We start from the raw sequence: 21,957 nt of genomic DNA on the forward strand, positions 1-21,957 counted from the left end.
GTGATTAAATTTTCTCCATAAAAACTATAGATTTAACAAAAATTCTCATTGCCTTCCTTCCACCCCTGACACAAAAATTAAAGTTTGCAGATAATAAGTGATAAAAGTAGGTCTGGCTGAATCCAAATTTCATGCACATCACAGTGCACAGCCTAATCTCACTACCTAAGCGAGTCTGGTCACTGTAGCCACAACTGCATGGGAATTCAGGGGTTTTCAGGCATCTGCTTGAAGATGCCTCCACAGCACCAAGAGGCAGTGTGGTGTAATGGAAAGAGCACATACCTTGCAGGTTGACAGACCTGGGACTCTTGATAACACGAGGACAAGTGTCTTTCTGAGCCTCATACAGCTGTGGTGAAGAATAAAGGAGCTGGTGGACCTGAAGCACAAAGCCCTGTTTGGCCAGCCGGAAGGGGCTATTCGCAGTGTGGCGGCGGACACCACTCCACTATGGAGCAGTCTGCACTTTCACTCACCTTGTCCCATTTGACCCTCACAAAGAGCAGGAGCTGGAGCAGGAATGATCACTCTATCTCCCTATCCCTTTAACTGACTTGCTTCAGGCTAGAGCTGATTATACTCAAGTCTCTGCTTCCTCACTCCTTTATCCACCTCACACTGCTTGAATCTGGTTTGGACCCACCACTTACTTAGAACTTCTCCGGCCAAGGTCACCTATGGATCGCTTGGGGCAAAAATCAGTGGGCTACTTTTCTGTCCCTGTCATGCCTTGACTTCACAGTGAACATTCTTCCCTTAGCTTCTAGGTCTCACACTTTACTGTGGGAATTTTTTTTCCTTGCCTCTCTAGCTGCTGCTTCATTGTCTGTCTTCTCTTCCTCAATGGCCCCTTATATGTTGTTTCCTGGCGTTTCTCCTAGACCCTATTCTGATTACTTCTAGTTTCTTAGTACGTCCCAAACCCACCGATTTCTTTTAACCCAACAACCAGAGCAGCCTTTAGACCTGGGCTTGTCATTCTGTATTCCATCAGACCTACCCTCTGCTCCTGGGATAAAGACCACAGTCTCCACTCAAAATGACTTTGAGGTTCTACTATCAGGCTCTCGACTATCTTTCAAGTCTCATCTTGCCCACTTGCCCCCATGCTCTGGGTCCCTTCTCCCCAGGCCTTTTGCACATGTCCTCTCTTGTGCTACAACATTCCCCCCACTGCCCTTCACCCTTGGTCCCTTCTGCTTCCATCTGCGCCCCACTCCCGTACCTTTGCCAAGCAACTTCCAGTCTTAGTTTAAATACCACTTCCCCCAGGAAGCCTTGCTAACCAGAAGTAGGACCCACACCAGAGAGGGTCCCCCTGGTTATATGTTATTCTCAGCATGCTGTACCTTTCCTCCCTAGCATGTATAATAATTGTAATTAATTATTTGTATAATAATTTATTGAATATTTTTGATAAGTCCCTCCAAAATATAGGCCACTAAAAGTAGTTCCCATTGGTCTTAAGCATCCTCCATCCCCTTTGAAGTACCTGTAAGAACTTGATCCACACTTGTCAGTCAAATGAGTGGATGCTGCCAGCTCTTTCCTCCCTGGCTGGCTTCTGCTTTTCCTCTTTCCCGTTCTCCACCCACCCTCCAAACCACAGAATTATTTTTTGAAACACAATCCTTGATCATGTCATTACCCTGCTTAAACACCTTTGCTGATCTCCCATTGCCCAAGACAAAGTTTAGGCTTCACTCTGCTTCTTTCCACAGTCTCATTTTTAAAAATAAGCTCATCCTTGGAATTCTAAGTTCTGTTGCATTTAAGTGCTTCTAGTTCCTGTAATTGGTCGTCCTCTCTGTTCACTACCCAGCCCATCCATTTGTCCAGCTATTTTGTCTCCTGGCCTGGCTGGGGTGTGTCTCCTCTGTGCCCTAGTAAAATCTGTGATACTCCAAGCTCAGTGTTTGTCTACATGTCTGTCTCCAGGGTGGCAAGGCCTTTGAGGGCAGGGCCAAGATTTGCTCCACACTGTGTTCTCAAACCCCTGAGACACTGTGCCTGGCACACACATTTAGTAAATTTTGCTGAGTGAAAACTTAACCTGATCTGTAGAGCCTGTTGCTCATAAAGTAAGCCTCATATAATTTGAATGATTGGTCCTGCTCCCCTTATACCAGATAAACACATGGATTCCTCTGGAATGTTGAGGAACAGCCACTCGAAAGAGAGTACTCATGCTTTGTTATGCATTATTTGGTGGTGTGTGTGGGCGGGGGAGTGAGAGAGGAAAGAGAACTTTGTAGGAAGCTTATCTCTTTAGTTCTCTACCGCCTGTTGTTTCTTCTTTTGCTAAGACAAAATAAAACACCCTTCTGCATTCTTTCTCTACTCACTACCCATGAGTGCTTATTGGAGGGTTACTGGGAAAAAGTGGTACAATATGTCATGCAGTTACCAACATAGGACTCTCTCTAGGTTTGAGATGTATAAAACAGCTTCTCCTTTTTTTTTTCTTTCTGTTCTAGGCAACAGAGAAGAGATATGCTTTTAAAACTGTGGGGTTGGATAAGGAACACCAAGGCCTGCTAATACCTAGGTGTATTCAACTCTGCAGGTCCTGCCCCTCCCTGCTCACCTGCTATGCTCAACTTCAATCATGCAGCTAACTCCTCACCCAAAGCCCCTGCACAATCCTGCTCCAAGAAGGAGTTATTGACCCAGTCTATGCATTAGAATCACCAAGCTTTTAAGAATACAGATGTTCAGGACTTTCCCAACATTATTTGAATAAGAATTTTTGGGATGGGCTTGAGCCCCATAATGTTTAAAGCTTCCCAGGAGAGTCTAATGTGCACCAGTGCTGGGAACCACCACCCTAGGTCTTGCAGGCCTTCCTGATAGAAAGTCCTCTCTGCCCGACCTAAGCTCTCACCTAAGAGATGTTACTTACTTCCTAGCTTCGTGTTCAAGGAACCCACACCCAAATGGTCCTCTTATGTGACCTGGGAAGAAGACATTCTGTTTGGAGCATCTCATGATAGCCCATTATGGTTATTCGTGATGGATTTCCCCTGCTAGGCCATTAGCTTCTGGAGGACCCTTCATAGCATAGATCGGAATGCCCAGGACATTTTGGGCTTTTAGCAACTATTAATTAGATTGAATGCAATGGAAACCTCAGCTGCTTTGGGACTTTCACGAGTTGTGAGGGAGTTAGTTCTCCCTTTCCTCATCCATGCTGAGCCAAGAAACGGTGCCTTTTTCTATTTTGCCCTGATAACCACCCTTCATGACGTGGGCCACAGTGACTGCAGTAAGCCCAGTTTGGCTCAAACATTAATTATAGGATTGTTGTGAGGGCCTTGGAATGCACTTGGAACAGTCCATGCCAACGTATAGGAAGATATCAAAGCACTGAACTGAACACTGTTTTGCAAACCAATTGATCAATAAATGAACCACAAAGCCTTCACCCTAAAAAAAAAGGAAGTCCCACCAAGTCTCAACTGATCTGGTATCTGAAGCTTCTTTTACAAACTCAAAGCTGCTTGTTATAATCCTGAACAGTTTCCACTGGTCCTTTTTGAATATTCATCCCAACAAAACACTAGCCACTCCCCCATGAATGCACACATTCTTTAGTCCTTACTCTTTCCTCACTTTCTTCCCCGACCTGGAATGGATTTCACGTTATCACTGAGAAAACCCTACCCACTATTCAAGTCAAATTTAAATGTCAGCCTCTGGGTGGCCCCAGCCAGAAGCAATTCCTGTCTCTTCTGTGCTTCTAAAATACTTGCTTTCTTACCATTTAATCACTCATCATTCTGTAAATATTTACGGAGCACCAAGTATGTTCCAGGTTCATTTATCCATGGTCTCATGCTATATATTTTGTAAAAAACATTTTATTTATTTACTTTTAGAGAGAGAGGAAGAAAAGGAGAGAGGGAGAGAAACATCAACGTGTGGTTGCCCCTCGTGTGCCCCCTACTGGGGACCTGGCTCACATCCCAGGTGTGTGCCCTGACTGGGAATTGAGCTGGTGACCCTTTGGTTCATCTGCTGGCTCTCAATCCACTGAGCCACACCAACCAGGCTCATGCTACATTATAATTATTTTTGTTTTATCTTTTTGAGAGCCGTGGCTCTGACTCTTGCCTTTTTTGCTTTCTCCCCTCTGCCCTCCACTCAAAGTAAAAGCCTTTTCATAGGGTTACATGCAATATCGTGGTTGACTAAATTGGGTCTTGTTAACAATACTCTTGGTAATGTGACCCGGGCACAAATTTCCTTCTGGATGTGGATAAAGGTATCTATTTTGACCTAACAATGATCTGTAAGTCATGACATCTATGAAAGTTGGGCAGTGACTTGAGAATGAAGTGAAGTCTCCAACTATGGCTTGTCACATGGTGCCACCGAATTCTTCCAGCTGGGTTTGTAATGGGTAAGAAGCACTTTCTTCAGTTGCTTCCTTGGCAGCGAGGACCTGAGTAGTTTGGAAACTGACTTATGACCCCAGTGCCCTCCTGCTGTCACTGGGTCCACCCACTGTATGTGATTCGCATGTGGCTGTTTCCTGAGGGTTGGGTGCTCTGTGCAAATATGTATAAGTGAACTCTCTGCTCTGCATCTCTGGGGTCCCCTGTTATAGGTGTTTGCACAAGTGTGGGGTAGGTACAGGCCTTCGCAAATCTGTTGCTGTGGTGGCTGAAATCCACTTGGCCGCTCCTGCCAAACATCTCACTTGGATTTCTTTTGTGTGTCTTTCAGTTGGCCTTTTGCTGGCCGTTGAGGCTTCTCTGGCAACATGTTTGCTTTCCCAGTGACCAAGGGAGAGCTGCTATTTGGCTTCTTGATCACCAGCTTGGGATTTTTCTAATTCTCAGAAACGACTACCAAACCCATTTTTCTAAAAGGCTAGAAATAAATCCCACACTGACACTAATGACATATTAAGAACACAACTAAATTCTGAGCCTCATATCCTTCACAAGATCTGTCCCAAGTCGCCAAGGGCAGGTTCTGCCTTTCTCCTTCCTGTCTTGGAGAGTGCTACCAAGCCAGGAGAAGTGAAAGATTGCCCAGTGGAATAGCCCCTGGAAGAAACGAAATGCTGATGAATGGAAGGGCAGCCTGTCAGGTGACTTTGCGCAAAACGTAGTTTCTGTTGGAAACAGTTTTTACAAAGTCAAGATGAATTGGTGTGTTAGTACAAAGATTTTTTTCCTCCTTCTACAAATGATCAAGGAAAATGGATTTTTTAAATGTAAACATTCTCTTGTAGTATTTACAGCTTCTCTAATATAAGAGGCCGAAGGTCTTGGAGTTTAAAGTAAGAAGCAGGAACAGGGAGATAACAGTTCTTTTATAGTTTGATTATAATCTAAATATAACAGGAAAATCGCTCTCTACATAAAGCGCCATGATGAATAAATATCTGGGTGAGGAGATTATTGGGTCTTTTTTCCTTTTTTCTTTCATTTTCTTTCCTCTAACTTTTCTTTGCCTTTGAGAAAGGCCTTTAGTGATGAAGACAAATAGCGATTGAAAGAAAAGCTTGTGTTGGGCTTTGCTGATAGAGCACTTTGGGGAAACGATTTGTTAGGGCAGAGAAGCTAATACATAAAATGTGAGCCCTCGGAGATCGCCCAGTTCAATCTTTCATCTCAAGCACAAGGGTATGAGAGCGGCAGGTGTACAATCTGAGGAACACAAAGCCTCATCTCATAAAATTTCAATATCTGTCACCTCTGTGTATCACGGTATGCATCTCCTCTGTCATGATACATAAGGAATACACTTATTTTTCTACCAAACTGGTGGTCTAATGAAACCCCCTTAGGAATGAAATCCTTAAGTTATCTCCATAATCACCCCTATTCTTTGATAGCCAAGTCACTTGTTGTGAGGGGCAAGTTGTTATTGGCCCTTCCACCCACCCCCCAGGCATTGAGTTCCAGGTATAGTGGGCTGAGCTGGCTCTCACTCTATTGCTGATCATTGCTCCTTCAAGGTTCTGTTCCTGCCCCCTAGTCCCCCAAAGTCTCACCCCCATAGGTGAGCAAGTGGTGAGAGTCGTGGGAGGGGTGCGGCAGGGGCTCTGAAGGCAGTGGGTTCCTCCCCTCCCCCCATCCTGCACTAGGCACAGGTCGGCTGGCTCAGACACACAACCCAGTGAGACGGTCAGACCTCTCCTGTTCCACTTGGCTCTGTGGCTGCCGACAGCATGTGGCTCTGTCCACTGGCACCAGCGGCAGGCCTCAGTCTCTGTTTATGCTGTCTGTATGGGATATGTGTGCGGGGGTCTCCTCTGGAGCCCCCCACTCCCACAGGCCCAAGAACCCAGTAGTGAGTTGGGCTGTGTTCTCCCTCCAGGGAGAGAGGCCCGGCCATCTTCCCCACTCCCCGCCAGGACTTCCTGTAGCAATTTTTCTATAACTGCTTCCCAGTCTGCCTGCTCCCAGCTCTTGGATGACAGTAACTGTGTCTCATTTATCTCTGAATCCCCGTGTTCAACCCAGAGTGGTCCTTTAATAGCTGTTTTTCGCCAATGTGATGCTAAATGGCCACTCGAATCCTCGAGAGAAAAAAAAACACACGCCACGCCTCTCATTTCAATCATTTGTTAAGTAAGCAGTCAGTGAGGCCATACAACAGGGGTGCCAGAGTAGTGCTGGAAGTGCATTTGTTGCTCTCAAAAGACCTTCCAGTTAACTAATATGACAAATAGACTAGAGAAACTCAATCAGGCCGTGCTCACCTGTGGCATCATGATAAGGACTAGACCCTCATCTTCACCAGAAGAGCACTGGGAGAAAGTCAGTGGCCTCAGTTTCATCTCAGATACTGTTTTCGCCATTCATGAAATTCAGCTGGTGTTAGGTGAAACGTGGGAGACAAGTAATGGCTGGTCTAGTCGTTCTCGTTTTAACCACCCGTTCATGTGTATACTCTCTGTATATCTCAAAGAATTGCTCCCTGAAGAGGAGCAAAAGACTCAAGGCTTTCAAATCAAATCACTCAGACGCTCTTTCCCAAGGCCCTCTGTTGGTCCCGAAGACACGGACTTGTCTTCTCCATCATTCCCTGTTAACAATCTTCAAGAAATTGTCCAGATGAGAGTTTATGTCCTGGAGAAACCGCCCCTTTCCAGAGAAGTGTGACACAAGCAGGCAGACTTACAAATTGTGTTCTGAGCCCCAGATATATTCTGTTTTACCTAAACAAATAAGGAAATGGTACGGAGTATGTTTTAGGAAATGTACCCCACTGCATCTGCCAAATATTACTGGGTGGAGAGCAAACTCTGCCCTTGCCTTGCTGTCTCTCGGGGAGGGAGACATAGGTGGGGGGTGCTTTATTTGCTCAGCATCCAAAGCCAGATCATGCTCGTGACTGTCCAAAATGCTGCTGTGAATAGCAAGAGTATCACAAGGGTTCTCAAATAGGAAAGTGGAGTTGGAACAAAGAGCAGGCACCAGACAGACTTCCTCTGTTAAAGATTATCCAACGTGTCACCTGGGTGCCAACATTCCCATAAACCCCAGCAGCTCTATCTCACCTAGGGAAACTTAACGGCTTTGAAACCCTGCCCGGGACTAGTAGCATTCCATGAAACGACCTCATCACAGGGGAATGGACTTTATCTCAGAGACTGTAAGTGTGTTTGCTTTAAAGATGATTAACCACGCTCAATGATTACCAGATTTCCTAAATTAAACCCGATCTCTTATTATAATTATGAATCTCACAATTTCATCCAGAGGGACATATCAACGAGGAGAGTGTAAATCTTTCTGGATTGGTCTTTAAGTGAATCTGCAAGCTGATTCCCTATTCAAGGAAAGCAAACTGTTTCTCATTTGCAAAAGGCTGCAACCAGAACCAGTGCCTGGCCAGATAGCTAGATTGGAAGAAACTTCCTCCCAACCTCTGCCCAGAATTCCTTCTTCTAGAGCCGAATTCTTTTAGCAAAATGAGGCTCTCAGGGTTCTTGGTTTATGATAAAGTTAGTTTCTCCTTTTCCTTTGCCTATCACTGGCAGTGACTCCGCTGAACCCTGAGGAAAGCCAGACCCCTCACCACCCATGCTCTACTCTCATTTGCTCATTTTGTTTAACACCAGCTCCCAGTGGCTTCCAACCGCATAGCCCGGTTCTGAGCAGAGAAGAGCCTGCCTCTCCTGCTGAATTTTGTTCTCTTTGTGCCACTTGCCTGAAGGTGTTTACCTATCCTAAGGCCTAATCTATGAAAATCGTTAGGGAACAAATATAATAGAGCAGATTTCAAAGTGAGCGTGGGTGGTCTGTGGGTGCTAAATGGTCTGAAAGGCTTTGTGGAGAAGACTGGTACTTGAGCTGGGCCTTCAAGAGTAAATCAGGTTCAGATGGGCAGGGAGGAGGGTGTGTTCCCAATGGGGAAATATCATGTCACCGGTATGGCAGGGGTGTGCTTATTCTGTAGATGTAGATCCTTCGCTCCAGTTGATAGAAACATGTGGCAGAGCTGGGAGGTTTTAAAAGTAGAACTAAAGTGTTGTCCTTCCGGGACTGGCTGCAGGTCTTGGGTAAGAGCTGGATTCGAGGATCATCGAGGAGCTTTCTGGGTCTAAAACACAGGTATCTAGGCATCCAGATACCTAGATAACAGTGGGCACTGGGTGTCCAGCAGACATTCTGCCCACCTGAGGTCACTTGCCTTCCTTTAGCTGACCACCTGTTACAGGTGACAACAAGGACTTCGGGGTCAGCTAGGAAGACACTGTGACTCTACTCTTACAAGCTTGAGCTAATTTGGATCTGTGAATTAAACTCTTTCCAAAATGGGAGTAACAATTCCCTATTTCCAGAGTTAGCCTGCAGAAGATAAGAGGTGATATATAAAATGCCAGAGGCTTCATAAATATTGGTTTCCTTTTTTCCATCTTGTTTTGCTTTTCTGGAGGGATTTTTCTCCTCTTTTTTATTTTGCCTGGCTGGGACTTCCTTTCTCACCTCCCGCCACCCACCCCAAATTGTCCCTGGGCTCCGTTTGAAGGACCCAAGTGTGTGTACGGAAAGATTAAGCTGTCCTTCTTATAAAGGAGAAATGTATTCAAAATGGGGCACATCAAAAGTGAATGTAGGTGACAAATGTTTATATTTGGAAAGTGCTTCTGCTTTGATCTTGGTTTCTATTTTTTGAGAGCTTGACAAATGTGCTCTCTGGGCCTTGGCTTCAAACATCTTCAGTCGGCAGAGCACTTTAGAGGAGGTGAAACTCATTTGATCCTGCACTTGCTGTTCCTCCTGGTCCGGGATCCGCCGGCACAGCATAGGCCTCCTCTTGTCTCCCCGGCGCACCGCCCAGAGCCAGCATGGCTGACATCGAGGGGCCACCGCCTCCCTCGAGTCCAGTTCTTAGGGCTACAGATGCCAGAGGCAGAGGAAGCCGTCCCTGGCTCTCCTCTTCAGAGGCTCTCGAGTGCACTTGGCCGTTATGAATGCTTTCCTGACTCCTCTGCCTTCCTCCCTCCTCCATGAGGTCACGCTGAACCTCTGCCGAACACCCCCTGACCCACTCCTTGGGAAGGTGCCAAAGGTGATTCCCCAAGGGGAAATTCTTCAGGGTGGCAGTGTGGGGTGCTGGTTTCAGGTGAACGTCTCCAAACTGTCAGCCACAGAACTGATTTTTCCAGGGTTTCCTAGACTTCTTGGAAGGAAAATCTTGACAGAATTTAGAAAACATTTTCAGCCACCCCTCTGACCCGTTTCTTGCAGGTAGGTTATAAAAGGTCTCCGTGTGTGTGAGGTGATTTCTGCATGACAGCAGTGCTGGCCACCTTATGCTGGTTTTCAATGCTCCAATCATGAGAAAGCTGTGACCAGCTGAGCAGCTGGTTTTCACTGGAAGGCCTCCTCGTCCACAAAGTGGTTTCTTTCAGTCCAGACCAACGTCTTCCCACTTTGGGTGTTTGAACTGAAAAAAGACAGAAGGCCACTGAGAAGGTATCTCCTATTCCTGCCAAGGTAAGTATCCAGTAAACCAAGATGGGACCCAATAGCGTATTTCCACAGAGGGACTTCAATGGCAGAAATTGTTTATTTAGGTGAAGGAATGGCTGAGGAGCCAAACAGGGGACAGTGAGGCAGCTAAGTGGTTAGCTACAGCAGGAAGCCACGACCACCTCAGGCTGGAGAGATAAAAGGAGTTGGCATTACTTGAGTGTGGGGGCTGGGATCAGCTGGCAGGAGCTAGAGCTGAAGGAGATGCATTCTCTACTGGCAGAGAAGTGGGGAGAGAAATGCTCTTCTTGCTCCCCATCTCTCACCAGAATCTCCCATTGGCCATCGCTGATTAGACAGAAGCCAGTGGACTCAGATCCTGGGAGCACACAGCGCGCAGGGGTCAGCTACTCTCTCGGCAGTCTTAGGATTTAGAGCAGGGGGGAATGAGAAGGTTCTCTGGCTCCCAGTTTCCAGACGCCTGCTTTGGCACTTCCTCCTTCTCTGAAAACCAGAAAGCTGTAGGAGGAGGGGAGAAAGCCTGAGTCCTGGACAGAGAGTGGTATGAGATTCTGCCAAGCTTGTGCTGAGTGCAGACAGAGCCACATGCCCATGGGGACTGCTCACCAGGCACTGATATTCTCACAGAAACACTCATCCCTAAATAACTTCTGGAGCTCCGTCACCAACGGCTGGGATCTGTGCCTCTGTTCTCAGAATGGCTGGCTTAGGCAGGTGGCATTTCCAAGAATGCTCCGGCTGGGATTAGCAGGTTATGAATTCCCCTAGAGGGTCACTGAGAAATGTGACTTTTGCATGCCTTGATAATTAAGAGGTACAATTATTTGGCTTCTTATGGTAAATACTGGGTTGTGGTGACATTTTGGGTATGAGGACACTGTAGATTCTAGGAATCTGCAGTGTATTCTACATCTCTTATTTGATTGCATTTTTTTTTTATTCAGTTCTACAGACACTGGTTGCTTTCTTATCTAGATGTGTCCTGTGTATGATGTGTGAGAATATATTTATTGAGAGGTTGGGAGGAAGGCATGGGTTGCCAAGCAACGCTCTGAAAATATAGGATTACAAAGTTCACACTTGTGTTCACCTAGGGAAAGATGTTTTGCTGCCCTGGGCCTCAGTTCTCTCTTTGGAAAATGGGAGTTACAGACATTTCCTAATAACCCTACCCTTCCCTCAAACACACACTTTCTGATGGCGTTTAACAGCAACACATTTTCTCCTTATTTGTAAATATATTTTTATTGTAGAAAGTTTGGAAAGAGAAATACTTAAATACAAATACAAACTGCCTATGATTACATAACCCCCAAATAACCATTGCTAATACTTTTTATTAAATTGAATATATATTTTAAATTGGGGCCATACTCTGTGTGTGTGTGTGTATTTGTATAGTTATATAATTTTCCATCTAATTCTTGGTAAAAAAAGTACATGAGTATTTTACTTTTATTAAAAAACTTTCTTTTTGAAACTTAAAAAAACATTAAAGAAATCAGTGAATAACATTCTGGTCAAATGGATGCATTGCATTTTGTTTGGTTACACCTTATTATTAGATATTTATACTGTTTTCAGTTTTTCTCTTATAATTATACTGTGACCAACATTCTTCCCATAAATTTAGAACTTAGTACATCTAAATATATAAATATAATTAAGAGGTGTCAACCTTTTATAAAGAAGACAAAGTTCCCCCCCCCCCAAAATAACAAATGTTCATAATGTAAGAAGCACAAGAACTCTCATATATCATTATGAAAATCACTATTGCCTTAATGGAAAAATGGAAAGGGACATGAAGTAGGATTTTCTACTACCAGTAAATATACAAAAGGTGTTCAAAGTCATCTGTAATCAAGACACACAAATTAAGACAATAACACAACTTTGTTTTTGCCTGTAAAATTGGCAAAGAAAAAGCAAAGTAAAAACCAGATAATGCAATGTTGGTGATAGTAATTATGCAGGTGACAAAGAAATCAGGTTCATAACATTCCTGTGGAAAAGTAAATCGATATGCCCTTTAAATTTTTAGAGAGATTTCATTTATTCCTTAATTAGTCAGTAATGATCAAGTTGCTACTATATACAAACATGATTCTAAGTGCTGGGAGTCATAAAAAATAATGTGGCATATAGGCCCAATCCTTATGAAGCTTGCGATTAAGAGAGATCAAAGATGTCCAAAATAAAGATAATGCAATGTGTAATGAACTGACAATAAGTGCATCAGATATCGAATCAGAAGATTTGAGTTCTAATCTTGCTTGGCCTCTTATTAGCTGTCACTTTGGAAAAGTTACTTTATCATCTTGGGCTTTAATTTTTCACTTGCAAAATAGGTTGTCAGAGAATTAAATGAAACCAGAGATATTAAAATATTTTGTAGATTGCTCATGCTTTTCACATGTAAAGCTGGTATCTCTGATTTTAAAGGAAGAACTCATTTCTGGTAAGGGAGACTCCGAAGGCCAGGGAGAAAGAGAAACAATAGTAAGCATGTGTGTGTGTGTGTGTGTGTGTGTGTGTGTGTGTGTGTGTGTGTGTATGGGGCAGGGAGGGAAGATTTTGGCATTACGAGATTGTAGAAAAAGGAGGGACCAAGTGGCAGGAATTGAAAAAGCCAACTTGGGGAGGTGGGAGAGGGTAAGGGGAGTTTAAGTCCCTGTGAATATAAGCTATCTGGCTGAGGTAAGTCCGGGGGGGGGGGGGCTGGATTGGGAGCTAATTGAGAGAGAGACTTGATATAGAGCCATGGAGTCTGGGCTTTGTTCTGCAGATGATCAGAACTACAGAGATTTTTTAAGCAGAGAAGTTATTGACAGTAGGTTGTTCAGAACAGGAACAAAATGACAGGTGAACCCAGCATGCAGAGCTTGGTTTCTAATACTGTTCTCCAGAAAAAGGAGCAAGAGCTCCTTGGAGAAAAGGCTGATGCTAAGTCTGGGCAGGGAAATACAGGGTAAGCCTGAAGCATCTTGTAGTGCTGGAAAGTAAGAAAGTACTAAAACAAAAGAAAACAAAACAAAAGGTTGGGGCATGTCAAAGGGACACAAGAGAAATCTGAAAGAGCTCCCAATGGCCAATGCTGGAAAAATTTGAGCAACAAAATAATGTAGTACAGTGTGATAACCCAAAGCATAATGTAAATATCTATGAGTCCATATTGATATAAATAAATGAGGGGAGAAGAGGCAAAGCTTTCCTGTAGAGGAATTCTAAATAATTTGCATAAATATTTCTCCTGCCAAGAGCTGAGGCTAAACTCTGCTCCTGGCCCCCCTTCCCTCAGTGAACCCCTGTGACCAAAAATGTTAACACTAAGGGACCTGGATGAAAAGTATATGGGAACTCGCTGTATGACTTTTGCAATGTTTTTATAAGTCTAAAACTGTATTTTAAAGTAAAAAAATTTTAAAAACTTTAAAAAAAGAAATTGAGGCAACTGAAGTAAAGTAACAATAAAAATAATTTCTCTTAAAAAAGGAGCAATACATAACTAAATAAAATCAGTGGGTAATCAGAAAACCTTAAAAGGGACTGGACATTGGGCAAAGAGCCAACACCATCTGCCACAGGCAGAAATGAAGGGGTCAAGTTGGCTTACTTTGTCAACATTTCCTCTCTTGTTAAAATTGTCTCAAATGAGCATGTACTATTTTCCTCATTTTGTAGAGTCGAATTAATTAAAATAATGAAAAAAAACTTTTAAAAAAAGATGAGTGAATACTGCAAAAGTCATTGTAGAAGGTGATGAAAGATCCTATGATCATTTTGATGATAGGTGCTCCGTGGGGACAGGTGTAAAGGATGGGCTGACTAAAAAGAATTTCTACATTGAGACCCCCAACAATTCCCATCTCCCTTTACTTCATATTGAAGGCTGTGGTGTTTTCTTTTCTGTAGCTTAGAAATTTAACCTGGAAAAATATGCACAGACACATGTCTTACAAGGTCCCTTCAGAAGTTTCAAATAACTTTTCCTTGTTACACTTCAAGACTCCTTTGATAATCATCAAAGATATAACTAGCCGGGTTTTCCTGGATCTTCATCTCTATAACCATCTTTTCCTTTTGGAGTTGTGAGGATATAATATGACAGGAAGTGTCCATCAGCTCAGGTTAACTCCACAGTACACTTTCTGTTACCTCCCATTCATGTTCTCCTTGAAGCCTATGATTTTTCCACTGCAATGTCTGTTTCTTCTGAAATTAAGGCTACATTTTTAAAATTTAAGGTAAAATACTTTTTCCCTTAATCCTACTACCCTACCACCACTTAAAAATTTTTAATTTCTTTATGTGTACTGCCAAAAAACTTGAGTCAAATTCACAAAGTGTTATTAGCTGCAAAGACTGTGTTCTCTGTGCTCACCATGGTCCTCCAAGAAGGAAAGACGATATGCGTTGACAAGTATTTACTGTTTACAAGCTGGCCAATGGTGAAAGTTAACCTGGGCCTCTTTTCTTTTTGAAGATATTGTTTGATAAGCACACTTTAATTTTGTCCTTCCATTTTCTCATTTTAATATCTGTGCCCAGGAAACAGGGCTGGCTACATAATTCACAGTACTCAGTCCAAAATGAAAATGCAGGGTTTCTTATTCAAAAATTAAGAATTTCAACACAGCCCTGGCTGGCATGGTTCAGTAGATTGATCTCTGGCCCGTGAACTGAAAGGTTGCTGGTTCAATTCCCAGTCAGGGCACATGTCTAGGTTTTGGGCTAGGTCCCCAGTTGGGGGCATGCAAGAGGCAACTGAATGATGTTTCTCTGGCATATTGATATTTCTCTCTCTCTTTCTCTCTCCTTTACCCTCTCTCTAAAAATAAATTAAAAACATATTTTTTAAAAAAGAATTTCAAGACAGTGACAGCAGAAAGTTGAGCGAAGTATGGGATCCTTCTAAGCAATGGGACTTTAGGTTACGGGGCTTCTTGCTGTCCCCTTGGGCCTTACTCCAGAGCAAAAGAGGAGGAAGAACTTTAGGTCCCACCATCTATCATGGAGAGTGAGGGAGACGGGCCACACAGAACCAGGAGACTTTTCCCCGTAGCTCATCCTAATGCTTGTGATTAGAAAATCTGGGGTGTTGAAGGAAGGGATGTACAATCACCTGGAGTTAAGTTTCTGTAGGTGACTGAAAGCACCTCCCTTACAACATCAGTTACGGAATGGAGATGGGAAGACGAATCTCACCTCCAAGGTAGAGAACACCAAGGCTTCCTCCTGCTCCTCCAGGGACATGTGGAGACCTGCGCAGACCCTGTACTTCCCAGAACTTGGACCTCAGTTCAGTTCAACAGTTTCTACCAAATGCCTGGGGCAGAGCTTGAAACTAAAGGTAAATATAAATGAATGAATGAATGAATGAATGAATGAATGAAGTATCTACCTTTAAGGAGATAGTCTATTGGGGGATGAAGACATATAGATACACAAAATCAGAATACGTGTTAAGATGTTTTTAAAGCCCTTCTTATCTTGTCTTGGTCTTAGGGACCAGGGGCCTCCTGACCTGACCTAACTGAAGTGACCCCTAGCTACATTCAATGCCGAATGTGGCAGGTAAGAGGTGTTGCATATCCTTTTGCATCAGCCAGGAGAAACCTGTCGTGGGGGCAGAGAGCTGTGTTTCCCGGTGAAAAACTCTAGTGTCCATGTTTCACTTAAGTTCTGTGTAGCTATATCTTAAAGGCTCTATGTATGCATATAACTAATAACCTAACACATGGAAGACTTCTTAATGGGTTAAATTTACTTTTGAATTTACTAGTTGATCTGATTAAAGAGTTTATTGTTTTTTAATTTTTAAAAAATAATTAAAACAATATTTTCCATCATTTATTACAGCAAAGTGAAGCATCGCATGGTATGAAATAGTTTTTCCCTGAGTTTCTATCACAATAGTGTTTTCTCACAGTGAAACGCTTCTCTGAAGCAAGTATTTTGACATTTCATATCATATGATACCTGTAAAAAGAACTGATGGGTGATTCCACACGCATTGTTATATATTCAATTGACTTACAAAGGTGGCTGGACCCACAACAGATCACAATGATCATCTTTCAGGCCACGGTGCCCAAACTCCCCCCATCTAAAATGGATCATGATGATTTTTTATTTGATGATCATTTGACAATGAGAAGTACATTTATAGGGACATTTCAGAAGGTTTAAAAGCAAAATGATTGCTCACACACAGAACTCCTACTTCATAGCTGGGGCCACTTGAGATGGTCACCTGTCTCCTCTCCTGTAACTGTCCCCATGCATTTCTCAAACCTGATGGAGGCCCATTTGATGACAGCAAGTCAGTCTAAGGCTCCACCCCTCTCCACCCCCATCTCCTCATCCCTGTGCCAGGTTAGGTGTCTGAGGAGTATCTTCAGTCCACAGGAAACACTGATTGAATGAGTAAGTTAACGGTTCCCATTGCTTTCTTCTAAGCAGCTTTGCAAGCACTCTTTTATTGCTTTTGCAATGGTCCTGAGTTATGGGTAGTCAGAAAGAGTTCACTTTGCATAAAGAGATCGAGACTCAGGAAGCTAAATGAGTTACCCACAGTGACACAGCAAATTGAGGTGGGGGGAGGGTAGTCGACTCCGCTCAATGATTTTCAGCCTTTTTCATCTCATGGCACACCTAAACTAATTACTAAAATTCTGCAGCATACCAAAAATGTATTCTATTTTTTGCCAATCTGACAAACAAAATGTATAATTTTCATTCACTCATGCCAGATTGCTATTATTGTGTTGGCTGTTGTCATTTTTTTAAAATTTATTCTAAGGGGAAAGGGGTCAGTGCCCCTGACTTAAAAGGAAGGTACTGCGTGTTTTAAAAGTTCTTGTGGCTCACTGGTTGAAAATCGCTGCTCTGGCCTATAGGCCAGATCCATTGCACATCTAAATAACCAAACTGCAGTTAAAGTAACAAAGGTTGGGTATGAAGTCTCCTGATACAAATAGTTAATTATGGAACTTGTTAACTGAGAGTAACATCAAAAGTGTTTGACGATTTATTGTTAACTCTCTTGAGAACACATTTTTGGTAACAAGACACTAAAACTCCCAACCCTCATCTATGCTCAGGTATTAAAACTTCTCTCACAACCCGCTCCCAGTTCCATTTTTTTTTTTTTTGGTAAACAACACATAAATACCAGGAACAGTGTGTCTAGAATTAGTGAGTCAATTTTCTGTGATTGAAGAGGTATTTGAAAAGCAACAAAAACCTAAAAGGTAGTTTGAGGAAATAAGAGCATTAACAGCATGACAAAAGAGGTCAGTGGTCTTGATGTTTATAGAAGGGGAACTAATCCACTTTTGGTATAAGAAAAAGCCAAAGGAGAACCGAGTTGTGACTATGGCACGGAGGGCAGCAAAAAGGCCACAGCTTGTAAAAAAAGTAAAAGCAGAGTACAGCCCTCATTGTGGAAAAGTGTCCTGGGTCACAGGAAAAGAAAACAAAAATCTGCTGTTTAAAATCTTGTTTTAAAAATGAAATTTGTAGGTAATACTACTTTATATATATGAAACATGTTTTGGGGGATAGAAAAGCAAGTGGCAATATAAAAATACATATATCCGAATGAGCCAGAACTTTGGAAAATAATCAAGGGCATCCCCATGTCTGGGAGATAACAGATAACCAGTTGCCTGGAAGTGGTGAGTTGTCCCTTTGCTCAGCAGCAGTAGCAGACTGTTCTAGGCCATTCTGGGAGGGGACAGCATGGTACCAAGTGGGAACCAGCAGTTATGTGGCCATGGGAAATTCATCATTGTTTGCTGTTTTATTTTCAGGTAATGTTACAGTTTCTGTTCTACAATAGGATTCTGCTCTCAGATCCAAAAGCTGTATGTGTGGTTTTGTTTTTTTTTTTTTAATATTTAGCATCTTCTTTATGAGCAGGGTTATGAAATGGAATTTCAATAATGCATTGAAATACAGAAAGACCTATAAACTCTGTCTCATGGTTTGGAAGATAAACCTGTCACTTCTGCCCTTCTGTCCTCTCTTTTTCTTCTCACGTAGCAGGCCTGCTGCCAGAGAAAAGCCCAACCCCTTAGTCAGAAGGGTCATTGCCTGACCCTCTGGGCAGAGCAGAAGTTTACTGATAGGTTCATTCATGGTCTACGGACAGGAAGGACCGAACAGAACCAGTTGTAAGACATTAAATGTAAAAAGTATTAGAGAAGAAAATCAGGTTGGTTTACTCAAAACTTAGAACCAGGGCACCAACCCTCCCTTTTCTTCTTCATCTTGAAGCTATGTCTGGGATGGATATGAACACTCTTCTCAGTGGGGTCAGGTTGAGGGGGGATATTAACACATCCCCGCACTCCCACGCTCTTCTCCAACCTTGGTTTGCTGGCAGGGAAAGGCTCGATGGGCAACATGATTCTTATGAAGTGAAGTGAAGCTCCAAGCCCATATACGTACATATATTTTTAATCAAGACATAATTGACATGTAACATTGTATTTGCCTTGGGTGTACCACATAATGATTTTATATATGTATTCATTGCAGAATAACTATCACAATAAGTTTAGTTAACATCCATCACCACCATAGTTTCCATTTTTTCCCCTTGTGATGAGAACTTTAAAGATCTCTGCTCTTAGCAACCTTCAAATATACAATACAGTAGTGTTAACTATAGCATCTGTGCCACATGCTATATCCCTAGGGCTTATTTCTCTTATAACTAGAAAGCCAAACCCATATTTTGCAACTAAGACCTATCGCCATTGGAACCCCACATCCCTTCTCAGAGCAGCTAATGACGACCAGCGGCTCCGTGGATGTCTGTGTGTTGGGACACGAATGGGGGCTACATCTCACTGTGGTGGAAGGTGGGGTCCATTTGAAGCTTGAGACACCCTTAGCCGCAGGGTCTTTATATAGTGAGGTGACTATCACTCTACCCCCTGAGCTGCTCACGATGACTGGAGAAGGCTTCAGAGGGAAGGACTCATTTCCAATCAGAAGCCTGAGAGCTTTGACAGGCACGACTCTAAGCAACCTTTCTTTCACTCATTAGAGCTTTTGAAAAAGGGCCTTCAGATCAAAATTCTTGCATTACAGCAGGTTGATACATAGGTAGGTGCTACTGGTTTTATTCTGAGCAGCTTATGATGTAATCTTATGTTCCAGAATTAAACTTTTAAGATGAAGGTTCATCGTATTCTTCCAGCCAAATGGGGAAAACAGGCTCCTTTTCTTGAATTAGTTTAATATTAAAACAAACTTTTTTTTGGCCCTGGCTGGTGTGGCTCAATGGACTGAGAACCTGCCCATGAACCAATGGGTTGCCAGTTCGATTCCCAATCAGGCACATGCCTGGATTGCAGGCCAGGTCCCCAGTCAGGGGGCATGCAAGAGCTAACCACACATTGATGTTTCTTTCCCTCTGTTCCTCCCTCCCTTCCCCTCTAAAAGTAAATAAAATCTTTAAAAATTTTTAAAAATATTTTTTATACAGAAGTATCCTTAGATATCTTATATGAAGTTTAGTTATTTAAAAAGAACTAAAGTGAAGTTGTTTTTAGTAAAAAACAACTCTTTAATTGAAAAAGTGGAAACAATATTAGGAATCCCCCCTGCTTCTATAGGTATTTATGACTAAGTCTTTTTGAGTTTTCCAGACTTCCAAAAAAACCAAACATCACAAGAAGAAAATACTTCTGAACCTTTTGTTCCTTGACATTTGAGCCTGCTGTCTGTTTGCGATAATTCATGCCGGGTTTACAGTCTGATTCTGAGACCTGGTCTTCTTGTTGGTTTCACGGCATACCAGGAGTGGGGCTGTTGAAACACACATACCCAAGTGCAGTCATGACGAGTTGGGTTAGAGAAGCTCTTGAGCAGAAAAGTCCTGATTTTAAAAAAGAATAGGTATTTCAATCCTGTTTAGTTTTTTTTTTTTTTTTTTCCAGAATGGGATGGGTGGGATGGGTGGGATGGGTGGGGAAGAGGTATTATGGTGGGAATGAATGGTGACCTCATGAGTAAGTTTTATTTGAACTTTAGGAATTTATTAACTTGTCATTGGGTTGAAGTTCTAACCTGAGATCTAAGAGTTTTCTTATGCACAATTGTGGGGCGGATGGGGCAGGAGGTACATTAGTCAAGGCTTCAGTTATCGAGAAAGTTCCGAATTGGTATGAGAACAAAGTGTTGCTCTGTATACAAGTGTCTTCTGCTATCTGTCCGCTTGATATTTGGACTTCCCATTGTTCTCCTGGTAAGATTACACCTTCCAACATACCGCTTGATCCTCTTTGGAGTTTCTCTGTTTTCCAGTTTCTCTGGAAATAAGGCTTGCAGAGGAGGAGGCAGGTAGCCATGATGCCTGAAAGCTTGCTTCCACATTCTCTTAATGGGGGGGGGGGTGGTAGTGGTAAAAACAGTGGCCACACACTCAGCCCTGCCCTGGTAGAGCCAACCTGACTTTGTTGTTTGAGCAGACAGCTGGCCAGTGTCTGGCAAGAGCATTAGGAAGAGGACTGCAGAGGAAGATCAATCAGGCCATGCAAGCTCTGGCCAGCAGAACTCTTTGTTGACTGCTCAACTCTTTCCTTTCTTCCATGCTGGGGGACAAAAGGGTCAGGCTTTTCATGCAGAATTCCCCTCCTGTGGATCTCCCCTTCCCCCACTGTACTCCAGCTCTGAAGTCTCAGCAAAGATCCAGACAGGACTCTAGTTTTGGAATTCTGCAACTTTCATAGGAACAGAACCCTTGCTGACCAGTCTAATGTCCATGCTCTGTGGAGGTGAGGGTTAAAGATAACAGGGCCAGAGAGTTTCCCAGAACCCTGAGATCCTGCACCTATCAGCTCAGGGAAGAAATGAGATGAAAGGTGCCAAGCTGAAAGGGATTTCATGTTCAAATATTGTAGAAAGTATTTAGCAGTATCTGAAGGACCATTTGGAGGAGGGGAGGTATTATGCTAATTAAATGAAGACAATGGCATCTTGTCCCCCTTTCAGTGATCCCTGATAAAATTGTCTGTCCAGGGGAAGGAAGATATTTCATTATTGCACCTTTGAAAAAGGATAATCCTTTCAGTATTTCCTCTCTGGAGGAGGGTATCCTTTGTTCTTTTGCTTCTAACTCTTCTGACTCACAGCTACTCCTCATGTTTAGTTTCTGGGAAAGAGCTTGGTAGTTGAAAAAAAAAGGGGACAAGAGTACAATTAAATGACCTCATGACTTCTTTCTAGGACGGAAAGCATAAAGGGGTAAATAACTGCTTTTGCAGAATCACAAAACTTAGACGTGAGATGGGGTTGGAAAGGTCACAATCCCCAGGTCTCCATTTTATAGCCGAGGACACTGAGGCGAGGGCTTATGAAGCGACCTTCCCAGGGCAGAACCACCAGCGTGTGGATGAGTCTACTGTGCTTTGCAGCACATGGGGCTCATCCCTAAAATGACATGGACCCCAGGAGCATTCGCAAACAAAAGGGAACAGCAGAAACCTGACCTGACATAGTTCCCAAGTCATTGCATTCTTAGCATAGCCAGGAAGTTTCAAGCCTCTTTTTATTAGTCTTAAAAGTTGTTTTAATCATGAAGTGTCTCACTCAGGATGAGAGCCTTCCCAGGCATGAGTGAGGAACGTCTCTTTTTCAGTGTGCTGCTTTCTTCAGGGTGACCTTTTCTTTCAAGTGAAATGCAAAGACCTGGCTTTTTCTTAGAAAGTAAGTGACTAAGACTATCTTTTCCAGACACTGGTGGTCACCTTGTTATGGCTTAACTCTGAAGGCTGGGTGGCCATCAAGTTTCAGACTAGAAAGTTGGTCCTTCTGCCACAACAGGGGGACCCTTTCTGAGAACAGACTGGGCATCTTCGGGAGGACTCAGTGAGCAATACTGTGTTGGGAGCAGTGGCTTTTCTGGGGGACCCAATCACAAGCATCTATGGCGTGACTGTTCAGAAAGGTGGATTCTGAGATGAGCAATAGGATG

The 21,957-nt window shown here is 43.1% G+C and overlaps 1 long non-coding RNA gene across 3 annotated transcripts in view; it reads left to right on the forward strand.

The window, feature by feature from the left end:
• Positions 1-7,540: 7,540 nt before the first annotated feature.
• The window catches only part of LOC128627239 (uncharacterized), a 67,781-nt gene continuing 53,364 nt past the window's right edge, over positions 7,541-21,957 (forward strand). The window contains exons 1-4 of one of the 3 annotated variants that reach the window (XR_008391394.1): positions 7,541-7,617; positions 9,720-9,968; positions 15,216-15,318; positions 15,474-15,542. This is a non-coding gene — a long non-coding RNA (uncharacterized LOC128627239). Of the gene's footprint in view, positions 7,618-9,608; positions 9,969-15,141; positions 15,319-15,473; positions 15,543-21,957 lie in introns of those variants that run through there. The other 2 variants (XR_008391395.1, XR_008391396.1) reach the window with 2 other exon arrangements.

This window comes from Artibeus jamaicensis, unplaced genomic scaffold (assembly GCF_021234435.1).
Source record: "Artibeus jamaicensis isolate MK-2021 breed Jamaican fruit bat unplaced genomic scaffold, CSHL_Jam_final contig_354, whole genome shotgun sequence".
Lineage (NCBI taxonomy): Eukaryota > Metazoa > Chordata > Mammalia > Chiroptera > Phyllostomidae > Artibeus > Artibeus jamaicensis.